The 15,464-nt window shown below is 32.2% G+C and overlaps 1 protein-coding gene across 2 annotated transcripts in view; it reads left to right on the top strand.

Moving 5' to 3' along the window:
• The window catches only part of LOC115451320 (ADP-ribosylation factor-like protein 4C), a 48,320-nt gene that overhangs the window by 16,202 nt on the left and 16,654 nt on the right, over positions 1-15,464 (top strand). The window contains exon 2 of one of the 2 annotated variants that reach the window (XM_030179610.2): positions 4,841-4,870. The exons of the other annotated variant lie outside the window; for it this stretch is intronic. The gene's annotated coding sequence lies outside the window, so the exon portion shown is untranslated. The remainder of the gene's footprint in view (positions 1-4,840; positions 4,871-15,464) is intronic. 2 annotated transcript variants of the gene reach the window in all.

Raw genomic sequence — 15,464 nt, 5'->3', positions numbered from 1 at the left:
AATACATTGTTCGACGTAACATATGGCACTGCATAAAAATAGATCTGTCTCTATTTTGGAGGGAAACAAAATATGTGTTAGATATAGATTGACATGTGTCACGTTGTATACATTAAAATATAACTTTCTCAGTAAATACCGAAAATAATTAGCAACTTATAGTCTCTGAATGAAAAATAAAATAAGAAATATATTATAGTTAAGTTGAAAAACATAGGCAATTTAATATTTAAATTTGGAAATAACCATTTTCCTCAGTAGTTATAAATCATTATCATCAATATTCAATTCCTCAGGGAATTTCAATCGTAATATAGACAACAAGAGCAATAGCATCCGACTGCATTTCAAATGGATTGGTATGACAGCAAAATGCAATATAACTGAGCTTCTGAGACCCGATAAATATCTTCCGTTGATTATGCAAGTATTTGTAAAATGTAATAAAAATGAAAATACTCCATCCATGCTCTACAAAGAAATCCTAATGTTTTCAAATGATTAATAATCAAATGGGTTACCTAATAATATGATCACAACCACCTACGAACCCGCAAGCGCTTAGATGCCCACGATTGAGAGATGTACTCCATGTGGGGATAGGCTTACCCCCCAATCATAAATTGGAAAATTGGGGATGTCCATGTACAGGTGCTCCTACTGTAACTCTAACTATACAGTCTTACTTATAAACTTGTTTTAGCATTAAGAGGTGCGTAAGAGTTGCTTAAATAACTGTCAAAACATCACCAGTTTCCTAATTTAACCTTATAAGAGGCAAGATGATGGGTTTTGACTGATCTGATCGAGTAAATTTGTGTTTTAACTAAGCATAGCTTCGCGATTTTTTTATAAGTAAGACTGATAATGTATAAAGTTTTAGCGATAATAACGTCATTTATAGCTTAGCTGATGCTAAGTAACAAAACACAATTTAACTGATACGTTCACGTCTGTTGTCTGCGTGGAGTCGCGACTGATTGATCTCGTTAGACGGCCGGATAGACGTCGGATCCAATCCCTCAAAGGGTTATGGGTTTTACTGGAATAGCGACATCCCTTGTAGATTTGCATGCTCCACTTATCACGGTTCCGAATAATGTTTAGACGAATATTGCGATGTATAACGTCGTGTAAGTCTGAATATGATTATGTCTTGTTATTGGTGTGATATACCTAAAAAATAAGGTTTTTTAGTTATAGATATTCTAACCATATATGATATATCATTGTATAGCTAGCCATGTTTAATAAGAATAGTGGATTCGTAAATATTTGTTAATATTACAGTATAATAAAAATGTGGAAATATAATTCAAAATATTTTATGGTTCAATGCGTAAATATTTTATATTCTAAATAACAACAACGCCTTTAAGTACAAATAACAATTGTAAATTACTGTCAATCTACTAGACTAACGTCATAGGAAACATCAAGCAATCTAAAACAAAGCAAAGAAGTCTTAATGAACTTAAGATAGAACTTCCAATTATGTCGTTTAATATTGCCTTCAAACCCAGTGTTAATAGCTCTGAGCTCTTAAAGGGAGGCAGCCGACAAAGGCAAGACTTATGACTATATTACTTGAGAACCATTGTTTCTAAAGTCAAAGAAATAAGTACTATAATGGCCTGTATATCGTACAACGAAATGCAAAGCTCAACAAATTTGCGGGTATAAATGAATTTCAATTACTTCCATATTTTCTTATTTTTCTTTATTGTAACACAAAATCATATAATCGATGTCATGCGGTATCAGTTATTTAAAACATAAAACTTTGTTTTGAGATTTAATTACTGCTAACAGCGTGAAATTAATGTAATTATGATTATAAAGAAAAAATATTTTTTGATTACGGCAACAGCTATCGCTTTTGTTTACAAACATTGCATCAAACTCTGATATCTTTATTAACACTGTAAACATTTACTTATTAATAATATAAATAAAGTAAGAAGTAAAGTAAGATAAAAGTATACTTGGAAAAATGATTTTACGTAATCATTATGAAACGTTACTTACCGTTCCAGTAGTTTAAATATTTATTATTAATATTACGATACCGATAATATATAAATGTATATGTTATAACTAAAATATTGTTTGTATATCAATATGTAAAAGAATAGGTTTACAGTATACGTGTTATCAACATTTTTAATTAACAGCCAAAGGATTAAACGAAAATGTGTTTAGAAATAATGGAAAATGATTTATCATTTAATTCAAAGATTTGATGATCGATATCTCTGTTCTGTAGAATAAATATTTGTAAGAAACAAACTTGTTTAAAATGCAGGCAACAACATATTGAAATGTCTAGTCAAAGAATACACCACCTTTGATGCACATTTCTAACTGATTAAGCAAAAAGAGTAAGTAGGTCCTTTCTTGTAATGCAAACTCCATGTTTGTAAAAAGAGACGACGCGGCTTCGACAAAATGCAGACGGCACTTATCTAATTTAGTATGAAGCCAGATGTACAAAGTCCTCAGTTTTAATAGATTATAAGTGCACACACGAGTCGCTGGTTGTTATATTTGTGATTTGCTTCTACATTTAGAACTGACGTATCAACCGCTCTTATGAACATTGCGTTCTCGACAAAAGATAATCCGACATAATATCGAACCCTGGATTGTGTAATACATTTTGGCATGATATTCAATTCAGTTAGCTCCAAAGAATATACGACTATTTTCCTACGTTCGGTTGCGAGCTCAATAATTGTAAAAGTGATTCTTAAAGGATGCAGTGCAGTATTAGCAATTATTTTTTTGCGTACACGTAAATCTAATTAGGATAATATTATAGTCTAAAGGATTGTTTCACAATTTTCAAGTAGATTTTATTTGACAGTTAGATATTTTATTAAACAACAAATAGCTTATCTTTATCAACGTCATCTAAGGCTAAATATTAATCTTTATAAAAGGAAAACAGTACTAATTTTATTACTATTTATTTGTCTTGAGTTACGGATTAAAGTAAAATAAGATTCAGTAGATATCTATAAATTTAGTGGAGGTAAATCAGTACGTTCGTTGTAAATTACTACGCAGAGAGAACAATAATACACCAATTCTACTGACGGAGTCACGAACACTTTTCTTTTTAAATATAAGCGAACACAGAGGCCATTATAAACATTAAAACCCCAGTTATACTATTTATTTTCTAATCTTCCGAAGCACAGATTAGAGTGTGACGTTTGTATTTGGTCGGCTTGTACATACTGTATGAAACACGTAGCATTTACTCAGGAGTTGTGAAACCGGCCCTAAATGCAGTAACGTAATTTTTCTCTCTTTCTCTCTTACTCCCGCCTTCCGTGTAAACATTCAAACAAAATTCAGTTCCCTCTTGTTTGTATTGATTTTTAATAAACTCTTTGAAGTAGCCCATGCTTAGTGTACAAACTTTTGAACAACTACCTATTAATTCAAATAAGTGCTTCGAAAGGTTTTCCTTCTCTTGTTCACTTTTACGTTATTCCGCATGTACAACAAAATGAAACCTGCAAACTTCTTGAAAATTATATCCTGAATACTTGACGTAGAAGCTATAATTTTATTTATTAGGTAGGTAAAGTGTTAATATAATAAGCATATCATGTCTGTAATAAGTGCCATAATCACTAACCCCTTATTCATAGACGTTTTTTATCGAACGACCGAGTAAGGCTGTGATATCAAGTCTGTTTCTCAGTGCTGACGGCATGGCAGTCTTCGCAGTGCGTAGACGTAAGGCCGTTGTGATTGGCTAATATTGAAATACAACAATAAAAACCAATCACAACGGCCCTATGTCTATTTCTCAGTGCCGTTGGGCACTGAGAAACAGGCTTGTTATCACAGCTTTACTCCGTCCTTAGATAAAAAACGTTTATGAATAAGGGGGTAAATCGTTATAATATCTTTAAATTATATAAAGTGACATCTTCTCCAGTTCAATTAATTAGCCTTTTAACTATTATTTTTTCTATTGTTAGTTGTACAACATGTGTCTTGATGCTATAAAACCAATATTTGCACTAAGTTATAATAATAAAGCGATATATTTTTTATACTTATAAACTTATTTCCTTTATTGGAAACATTAATTAGTAGCTAATCTTTCTGGTTAGACATTTTTAAATACGCAAAACAAATGTTTACCGTTAATTATATCAAAACAATTCCTATTATTGGCTTTACTTTTTAAAAGTCCGCAGCATATCCCATCTCATTCCAAAATTAAATCAACCGTAACATCAATTCAATTTTGATATCAATCAACAGAATTCCCGCATTAACCTTTTGATGGTTCGCGGCGAAACATTTAAAAATCAATTTAAACCAGACCTGTAAACACGAAGCAATAATAAAATTACACGTACTCGTACACAAACCAATCTTGCCGGGAATATTTTATAGCTGAACGTGCAGTCAGACGTTTGAAAAACGTATATTTTTCTTAATAATACGCCTGTGTTACTAAATCAAACAGATTAAAAGATAATTTCGCCTCTTTAAGTATATTTATGGTTTAGTAAAGTATTTTAGTAGTTTATGCGATTTTTTTATAGTGTGTGATATTAAAATATTTTGCGTATATTGAATATTTGTTATTTATGTCTTATTTAGGCAGTAGTAACAATAATTAATTACGTTGTTATTACTCTCTTAATAAATATATTTTAAGAATTTTCTATTTATTCTCAAACTGAGTTAGCTGCGATAAAAATTACCTACGCCTTATCGATGTATAAACTACATATCAAAAGAAAATGTGATATAATACTACTATAATAGAGTTCCTTAATGATTAATATTGACGTTCTTATCTTTTCAGATTGCAAATAAACGTGCAGTGCAGAAATAAGTACGTATTAATATTATAACTAAGACCAAGATATGTTTCACTTCATTAATATTTTAATATATCTAGCTGTTGCTCACTGCTTTGCCCGCGTTAAAAGCCTTTCCCGCTACAAAAGTCTCTAAACCACTGTACCAATGCATAACGATATCTGTACTGTAAAAATAAGATTAATAATTTCTCACGGGGGAAGTTACCAAAATAAAAAGCAGTTTATCGTAAGACATGGTCTATCCATGTGTCAAATTTCATCCAAATCCGTTCAGCTATTTCTGAGTTTACTTCTAACAAACATCCAAATATTTTTAATTTTTAATTTATTCTTCGCAGTTTATGAATAAAAAATAATCGCATATTATTAAGATATATTAAATGGAATATATTAAAATACTCTAATATCTTCAAAGCTGGACCTCTATCTAAGCTCTACTTCACCAATAGATTTTTTTCTATACAAACCAATAATCCTATTTGTATCCACAATCTTTACTGTAGATTTGTTTTACATCTATGTTATACCAAGTATTTCTAAATAAAATCGAAGAAGAGGATGGTCATACATATTTTGACTGAACCCATTGTAATGCTAATTTCATGGAACTGTTTTACGACTGTAAACACAAAAACGTCGTGTCCCATGAAATATGTGAAAATTGACCTAAATTCTACACCAGTGAGTCGAGTTTATGTACAAAGTGCGCATCTCGGAAAGGGAGGCTGTATTGTTTTAATTGTTCATACACGCTTTCCGCATGAGAAAGTAACCATTCAGCATTTAGTAAACAAATCTCTAATGGAATGCTTCAAGGATCGTTAATCTGGACTTTGAATATTGAAAAGAATTTAAAGGTTACAATGTGTTAATTAAATGTAACATTTTGTTATTTAAGATCAAATATTGAATTTATTTATAACAAATTTTATAAAAAGTTCCCACTCATTTTTATAGGGATATTAATATTTCCGTAGCATTGTCTTACTTTTATGAACAAAACCCTCTTAAAATCCAGATATCCTTTATTAAAATGTCCTCCGCTCGCGACGGAAACCCATTCCCGTTGACAAAGGCCGCGAACAAAAAGTTAGTTAACCTAATTTGGGACTAAATAGCCACCCTACACGTGTTATGGGGGCTCGTGTGAACGTGTAGGCGGCAAATTCACATGAACACTAACCATCATCAAAGATCTCTACCAATCGAAACGACGGTAAATATCTAAAAGATTTTTACATCCGTTTATAGGTTGGGGGAGGTCTTAATAAAATGGTCGCACCCTTAAACCACGGATTAGAGCACATGTATAACGTGTGGGAATATTTACCCCGGTCGATGCAGGGTGCGACTGTGCTGCAAAAACGAGTACGTGAATTTTAAACCATTTAATTATGTCGCCGGCGTTGGGAGCTCATTAATTTGGCATTTTACGGAAAAGGTAAATTAATTTTAGTTCAACATTCACGACGCTAGTGAATTAAAAAAGGTTTACATTGAAATATTAAATGAAACACGAAAGTTACAAAATCACGATTGTGTTTTAATTAACTTGTGAATTTCAATTTGTGTCAACCTTAAAAGAAAAAAATGTGTATCAAGAAGTCTAAAGTCTAGAACATATACCTACTTATTTCAGAAAACATATTCATAATTTTAACATTGAATATAAAACAAGGATTTCTACTTCTCAAATTGTATTATTGGTGTATAGTCTTTGATCTTCTTAGCAAACTAATTAATTCTAATTTGCTCTTTAATTTCGAAATCGGTATATGTTAAAAGCTTATAGTAAATAAATGTTATATAAAGGATACCATATAAAATAATTCAGTTAGTAACTGTTTTTAAATTTAAGTTAAAGTCAGCCAGACATCGCTAACAGCAGTATACTGTGAGCCGAATGAACATAACTTTTTATACACCACTACGACTTTCAAGCACAACTTCACCTATGTTTACTATTTTGCCATCTGTCGTACATATGGTATTTGCACGAGAAATACGGATGTATTTCCGGTGATCTTTAATGAGCCCTCGAACAAAAAATATTATTTGTGTTACATTAATAATGTCGGGCAAAGTCTGCAAGGTGTACAGATCGGTTTTGGCTCGAAAATATTAACAAAAAACTATTGGCAGCAAACTTTGCCCGTGTTTTTAGTATGCCAACTTTATTCTTATTGTGATATTTCGTGCATCAACACTATGAACCTAAAATATTTAAAGTTTGTCATGTGTACACTACATTTAATTTCTAGTTTATCTACCGGTATTTCACCTTTCTTCACACACCTAAACATTAATCCTATAGCCACGTAATAGAAACTTAAGTATTATCAGATTAGATAGCAAATTAAAGATTGTAGACTGGTTTATAAAGTTAATATGTTTATAATAATATATGATGAGATGTTTGTTAAATGAGATTTTAAACAAAATTATATAACTGTCACAAGCGCATGGTCTTTTAGATTGAAACCAGTGAAATGAAATTAAGGTGGTAGCTCAAGGTCCATTTTCATACATTTTGTTTCGGCCTTCTTCTTTACTTGCCAATACTTGTTTAGTTACCCAGATTAAAGCCGAAACAAAATGTATGAAAATGGACCTTGAGCTACCACCTTAAAATTATTATAACTTACAACTTTTCTCTATATAATTACTTAAATCTATAAACAACCAAAAAAGAATAATAATTTTTTAAAAGCTTAACAAAAAACAATCACAATGCGTAAATATTATTATAATTTCTATGGCGGTTTTTACTATCATATTATTCATTCAACAACACATACACTGACCACAAAGACTGAATTATGTGTACTCAGATATCAGACCCAACAAGAGATTTTCGTCAGACTGAGGACAAATAATGTTTTTTTTTATATCAATTGTTTTCTTGCTGGCCTCATCAAAGAACTTATAACAAAGTTGCACGTGGTTTGTAATATTACTATCTATTAGAAATTACGTGCGATATGATAATAACTATACTACATTGCAGAAACAAGAAATGATCTAGTGATCTGTATTTAAAATCGTCAAACATCTTACACTTTCCGTGTACAAGAGTGACGGATTGAGCAAAGCAACTTTCTCAGTCACAAATGAAACTCAATAATAATAAATCCACGAAATACCATATACAACAGTATTTACAAACTTTCACATCAGACACATTCTCTGTTAATAACGATCAATATAGCCTTGTCAAATTTAATTTTATCGCCCAAATATGTATGAGATGAACATGACAATCGCCTTATTCAATGCAACATGAATTATGCATCTTATGCTCAGCAGTAAATCTGACATTGTGACTAAAATGTGGACAATTTAAACGAAATTAGATAGTTGCTTATTATAGTGGATATGAGCATCAAATATGTACTGTATGTACTACAAATAATAAGATGTTTACGCGAATGTTAGACAGTCTGTCGTGTCAGTCCGCCTCGTGACCACCAAGGCTGAAAAGTCTTTGAAACCTCGGGCGAAAATTATAAATAAAAACCGCGACAAAATTCGAAAAATAGTTTTTTTTTATTATAAGATGTTTTTCACAAATAATAATTATTAAAGGTGATAATTTAATGTTACTTTATGGTGGATAGAGGATATCAGAATAAAAAATGTTACGCGGGTAGCTGTTAAATATACTTATCCGACCGTCGTCGTTTTATTATAGGCAACACTTACCGACTCCGAGAGTATGATGATGTATGTTTATTTTTAGTGCCCGTGCATTAAACTTGTACAGTAAATGCCATAACTACTTATAATATTCTATTTTACACGAGAACGTTTAAAGTTGAGTGTCCGACTAAAAAATTATGCAGCAGTTCGTATTTTATGAACTTGAGACAGCCTTAATGTAGAGAAATATTTTTGTACGGCAAGGAAAGTTTTTTCCTTTTAAACAGAGAGGAAAATTACCAAATATTCCAATAATAACGATAATAAGGTGATAATTAATCACCTCAACACATGAACAAACACATCGACAAAGGTGACATACACGTGCGTAACTTTCCTTTGAGAAATGCAAAGCTATTGGGATTAAGCGAAGGTTTTCAAGTCCTCGGTAATTTTGCAGACTACAGTAAAACCTGTAGCGAAATATATTGCTCGCGTTTTTTATGAAACAAAATCAATCGATTTAGCTGTATATAGAGTAAATTGGGGACGGTACGACTATCATTTATGAAATATCCAGACGGGCAAAAAATTCATACAAATTGAAATCTTGCGTGTTCTAAAAGCACAGTTACATTAACTGGATGTAAGCAATGTTGACAAGTTCGACGTGAGGCAATCTAATGCATTCCTTATGTATGTAAATTATATGTCCGCGAGTTCACTACAAATTCTACAAGAGTTCCGTCCTATCGAAACACGGTCACCTAGTGGCCGGTCTATGAAGGCTGATCTGATAATTTAAAGTCAACGTTGTCATATTAGAACCAGGATTAAAGAGTGTAAGTTGCACAAAACATTTCTCAATTTTACCTCTATACTGTAAACAAAGGCACAAAGCTGTCCCATTGATGTTTTATTTCAATAAGTAATGACATCATAAGAGTAATAAATATAATGTTTTCTTCTAACCGAACTATGACATCACGCGACCACAAAGTAATCGCAAAAAACAATAGTTTAAGAATTGTTTTGCTGTTCCTTCGTTCCGTTTGTTACCATCGGTGTCTTCGTGGCATATAAATTATTCTAGTAATACTTTACACGATAATCTGACTTGGCAGGTGACGAAACGACTTGAGCTTGGTCCATAATTATCCAGGCTTAGAAATAGCTAATAAAATATCAACTTACATTGTTTTTAAAATGATTTATTGTTGACTTACAATGTCTTAAAATTATTGCTCATATTCAAACAAGTTTTAGTAGTTATAGTCATCTAAATAATATATCTGTTGACCATCATTGTGTATTAACATCAAAATATAATTTTGATTGTCTATCGATTTCTTTTAGTAATACTATTGAGCCAAATTATAATAAATCAATGTTTCAAAAGTCCTTCAAAGGCCGTAATCCGAAATAAATCAAGGAAGGTAAAATTTAAGTAAAATAAAACCCCAACGATGTAGGCACGTGTAATAAGCCAAGATGAATTAACGCTAATCTGTCCGACATTTTATCTCGCAAGCCATTGCATACTGAAGTGACGGATGTGAAAGTAGGTCGGATATTAGGGGACAGAAATGAGAACGACACGGCCAACTGGGTCGCAGACACGCAGCTGCAGTGCTGGGGTTGCCAGACTTATGGCCCGTCATCCGTTACCGAGATGAATTATTGATATGACACCACACATGAATCTTATATACTTGAGTCGCGCAGTGCTTTGTAATTTTCGGAGCGAGAGGTGCTATGTTTACACTGCAGATTTTATGACACAAATACAATGTAAATAAATAAGTTTATGTGTACATAAACAAATGTGATTCTCGTTTTAAAACAAGTGGGTAATGTGTCGACCGTTGCTTTGAAAACATTGAACGAATAAACAATCTGTTCAAATTTCATAACATGGAACGAAAAGCCCTTATCTGAATAACACGCACATGATAATATCGTGTTATCTATTATCAATTTATGGTTATATCCTAATTGCTTACGCCAGTCCTCTAGTAAAATACTTACGTTAACAATAAATTAAATACTCAAGATAACGGTATCACTATGATAACTGAAACGTAGATTGTAAATAATCTGTATGGAAATAATGTGTCATAAATTACGACTATATTGCACTTTCTTCCAACAACTCACACATATTTACGTTATTTATTATGTTGATCTTCTTTCCTCTTAAGTTCTATGCTTTGATATTAAAAAACGAATATTTATTATAGGGCAATTCAGACTTCTCGAATTACGACGCCTTATCGATTGCAATAAATAATACGAATGACGTTTATGAATTGCTCCAATTTTTTATCTTCAACTCTCTTTTATACATCGTTAGCATAATGTATTTTTCAGTATTCATATTTATAAACGTAAAATATAAATAAAGCCGCCATAAAATTTGGACATGAAAAGCGGCTTTTTAATATGGATGAATGGGCAAAATATACCGTATTTAAATAATGTAATATATTTATTATGTTCACTGATTACGGTATATTTCAGCTTATTTGTCCTTTTATTAGGTGAAAATGGCAGACATGCCTCGTATTTCAGGCCACAATATGGATTATGTTGTTACCGGAATTAATCCCTGTTCCAGCGACCGTAACCGTGAACAAACTCGGAAATCCAAATATATAACAGGGGAAATGTATTAATTATAAGTATAATTTAACCTTAAAATCGCTTTCGCTATGGTACACTTTTACTGTTTTATAAACTTAGTTGTTCTTTGTAATATACACACATAAGTATATATATTATACACACAATAGTACACACATTCAAATTTATATAAGCGCCATAGGAAAATATATCATAGGTATATTGCATTAAACTGAAAATAGAGTCTATGGTATGCCCAAACTGTGTTCCCATAGAACCCGCACTCCAAACATATATCAACTATTTAGTTATTCAAATACATCAACACACCAAAAGCGACACGCTACGTTTATCGATACATAAATACGTATAATAAAACAGTAGAACCCGCTATGTCTGTTTATTGAAAGTAATAAAAAAGGGGTTAATTAAAAAAGAGTAATGGAACACAAATCAACAGCTTTTATAAGACTTTTCTATCAGTTTACTGTTTGTTTGTGTGCGCCTATCACTGAAACTACCAAAGAGATTTTAATGTATTTTACACCGGATATAGTTGGGAATAGAATGTAAGCTTTGTTTCATTGAAATTGGATGTAGGAAAAAATTATCATTTGAATATATTTGCATTTCATTGTAAACTTGCCAGGCCGATCAGGTAAGTTCACGTAGACAAAGTTGTTGGCATAGATAGTTTGTGATTAAATCTCTAGATGATGATACTCCACACTACAGATTACAAGGCATTTTTCACAGCTACGCCCTCGTGAAACCTTTGCCCGTACCCTAATGTCCTATTGTGTAATTTTCTGAGACAAAAGTCTAGACCTGTGTGCCAAATTTTTCCCAATTCCATTGAGAGATATCTATGTTTACTTCTAATAAATATTCAAACATCTTTACAAACTTTCACATATATCATATTATTATAAGAATAAGTCATAACATGCCTTGGATATCATTATGCTAAATAGAAGGTATGTCCCAGATCACATTAAAATGTTACAAGTATTTCTAAAAACATCTATCGAATGTAAACTCTATTCTGGCATTACCTTTTTTTTCGATTCAAGGTTCGTTCCCACAGGAATTATCATAAAGTGTGCACGATCTATATCATATACTAGCCTATAAATATATATTCAGTTTACATCAAAATTCCGGAAATCGATACAATATCTAAGGTCAAAAAACAAGGTCTAGTTGTTCAAAGCGACAATTCATCATTTGACCTTAATGATAACTTGTGATATGACATACTTAGAGATGCAATGCATATGGCACCTTATCATTTAACTAGAATGAACATTATAAATAACATAAATAATCTTCATTGCTCTATTTAAGATAAATAATATATTCAAATAAAATCTTGGAGCTGCGAAGCGTTGAACCTGCATAATTAATTAAGTATAATGGGAAAAATCTCCATTTTTATACATATAATTGCAATAAAAATAGATATACATATTAAATAATTATTCAATTGTACTGTAATTCGTGCAAATAACACTCGCAACGAAGAAATCAGCATTTCGTTGCTAAATATTACAGTACTGACCTAACTGCATATTTTTATTTGACTCAAACACGCGGTACATTAACAGTTCTGTTTTATTTTGAACCTAAACCGTAATTTAAAACAATATTCTTTATAAAAAACGTCACCTGTTTTCTTCAATTACCTTGTGTTTACCTTACACGTGTAAGTAGTAAGTAGGTACCTACAAATAGTAAAACCAAGATTGTTCAACGTTATCCAAGGTCACAATCAACTATTCTTTATTATAGTACGAGTCACGTAAAGCTGACTCTGGACAGCAATAGTCACTAAATACTAAACTTAACTGGATTACAAGCGTCTGTATATGTTAGTCGTGGAACAACTCATAATTAGCAAATTCCAGTATGTCGAGTATTTTGGACATAATTATTAAATTTCTAAATCTATACTTATAATAAATCTGTAGAGAGGTCAATTCTGTACATGAAATATATTTCCAAAATAACTATCAGGGGGTGATTAGGGATCGATACTGATGCCAAAAATGCAATTAGTAAAATTTTTGTCTGTCTGTCTGTCTGTCTGTCTGTCTGTCTGTCTGTCTGTATAACCGTTATAGAAACAAAAACGAATCGACGGATTTTATCGAAACTTGGTACAATTATTTGTCATACTCCTGTGCTGGTTATAGTATACTTTTCATCACGCTACAATTAATAGGAGCAGAGCAGTGAAGGGAAATGTTGGGAAAACGGGAGAAGTTACTCCATTTTTTAAGCTTCCGTCGCGTGTGCAAGCTTAATGGTTAAAGCTACACAGAAATCATGTATGACGGAAATGTTCTCCTTAAAATTATGTAAAAATATCCCACGACAGCATATGTCTATCTTTTATGGTTGACTCACAATGACACGTGTAACTCCCGATAGCTTAGCAGTTCGAAGCTTTCTCATTATATTTGTTTACTAATCTTAGGAACTATCGGTCCAAACTGAAAAATTCTTTTTGCGTTGGATAGCCCTTTATTTGTGGATTGCTATAGGCTATATATCATCACGCTATACCCAATAGGAGCGGAGCAGCAATGGCTAATCTCTGGAACTACCGGTCCAAACTGAAAAATTCTATTTGCGTTGGATAGCCCTTTGTTCGTGGAGTGCTCTAAGTTATATATCATCACGCTATGACCAATAGGAGCGGAGCAGTAATGGCTAATCTTAGAAACTACCAGTTTGAACTGAAAAATTCGTTTTGTGTTGGATAGCCCTTTATTTGTGGGGGTGCTATAGGCTGTATATCATCACGCTATGACCAATAGGAGCGGAGCAGTAATGAAACATGTTACAAATACGGGGACAATTTATTCGTTTTGAGAGCTTCCGTTGCGTGCGCTGCGTAAACGGTTAAAGTTATGTAACAATGATGTATGTCGGGATTATTCCTCTTAAAAGTTCTCAAAAATATATTATAAAACAAAGTCCCCCGCTGCATCCGTTTGCCTGAACGTCTTAAACTCAAAAACTACCCAACGTATTAAGATAAAAATTGGTATGGAGACAGTTTGAAACCCTGGGAAGAACATAGGCTCCCGGGAAACTACTACTTTTATAATGGAAAACTTTAGCCTGAAAAACTTTATAACGCGGGCGGAGCCGCGAGCAAAAGCTAGTATAAAAAATAAATTTAAGATATATATTAATTTTAGATACCACTCGTTCCATAATCGTTTAGTCAACATACAAACTACTCTAATAAAGTTTTAATATATTCAAAGTTTATACCAAGTATTACGAAGCAATTAAGATACGAAATCTCCGGATATTAGCTTAAGCCTAAAATCCTTGCGGTATAATCGACGGTTTTCGGCTTTAATTGTTGAACCGTTAAATTCTTAAAACTCTTAAACAAAATAATCCCTATCTTGGTATTTTAAAATCGATAACGAACTTTGAACCGACACAATACCGGTTTTATCCGTATCATAACCTGAATGTTTGGAAAAATTCGGTCAAGACACAGAATTTTAATATTTTCGTCATTAAAGAGTCGAAGCTCAATAATTTCACGGCTGACCGCGTTTAAAATGTTTACAAATACCAAGTTATAATATCTATGTTATTATAACTTGGTATCAAGCTTATACCTATAGATTTACTAAGTACACTACAAGTAGAAATAGATACGCAAAAAGGATCCAACCCACAGTATGGTCGAAAATCAGCTGAGTATGCCAAATTAGTTCTAGTATAATAGTCTATATTTTCCACTAGTAAAAACATCTTAGTCAAAATATGTTAATTTGAACTTTTTATTAACAAAATATAAAATAGAATATTAATGAGTAAAAATACGATTTAAACTTCAATCTTCAATATTTCAAAAGTGCCATTGTGGACTGGCTCCGTTTTGCGTATCTACGTTCGAGTGTCCGACCGAATAGATAATGAATAGCCTATTATGACAACACAATTCACCGGTAAATCATGTATCTAATCACACGCAGCAGATAGCCATTGTCCAATTACAAGACAAGTGAACCTTGACTTCGAATGCAGCTGTTGTTTGTCGAAGGCCTCCCGTCACAGTAAATTGATTTTTAGGTCGATTTTCGTCGCAGGTTGCTATTTTTTATATAGCAGACGAAGGTAATCGATCAAGAAGAACATCTGATGCTGAAAATCTTTATAAATGCACGAAAATAAAATTAAAACCCTTATGCACGACCAGCCTTAAGGAAAGTAAAGAGAAATAGTTAAGAGAGGCGATTATTTTAGCTACAAAAATCATTATTTGTAAATTAAAGTATATTAATCATATTTTTCAGACATAAAACCATATTA

This window comes from Manduca sexta, chromosome 15 (genome assembly GCF_014839805.1).
Source record: "Manduca sexta isolate Smith_Timp_Sample1 chromosome 15, JHU_Msex_v1.0, whole genome shotgun sequence".
Lineage (NCBI taxonomy): Eukaryota > Metazoa > Arthropoda > Insecta > Lepidoptera > Sphingidae > Manduca > Manduca sexta.
The sequence above is the reverse complement of the archived record's forward strand: the minus strand, read 5'-3'. Positions and strand labels throughout refer to the sequence as shown.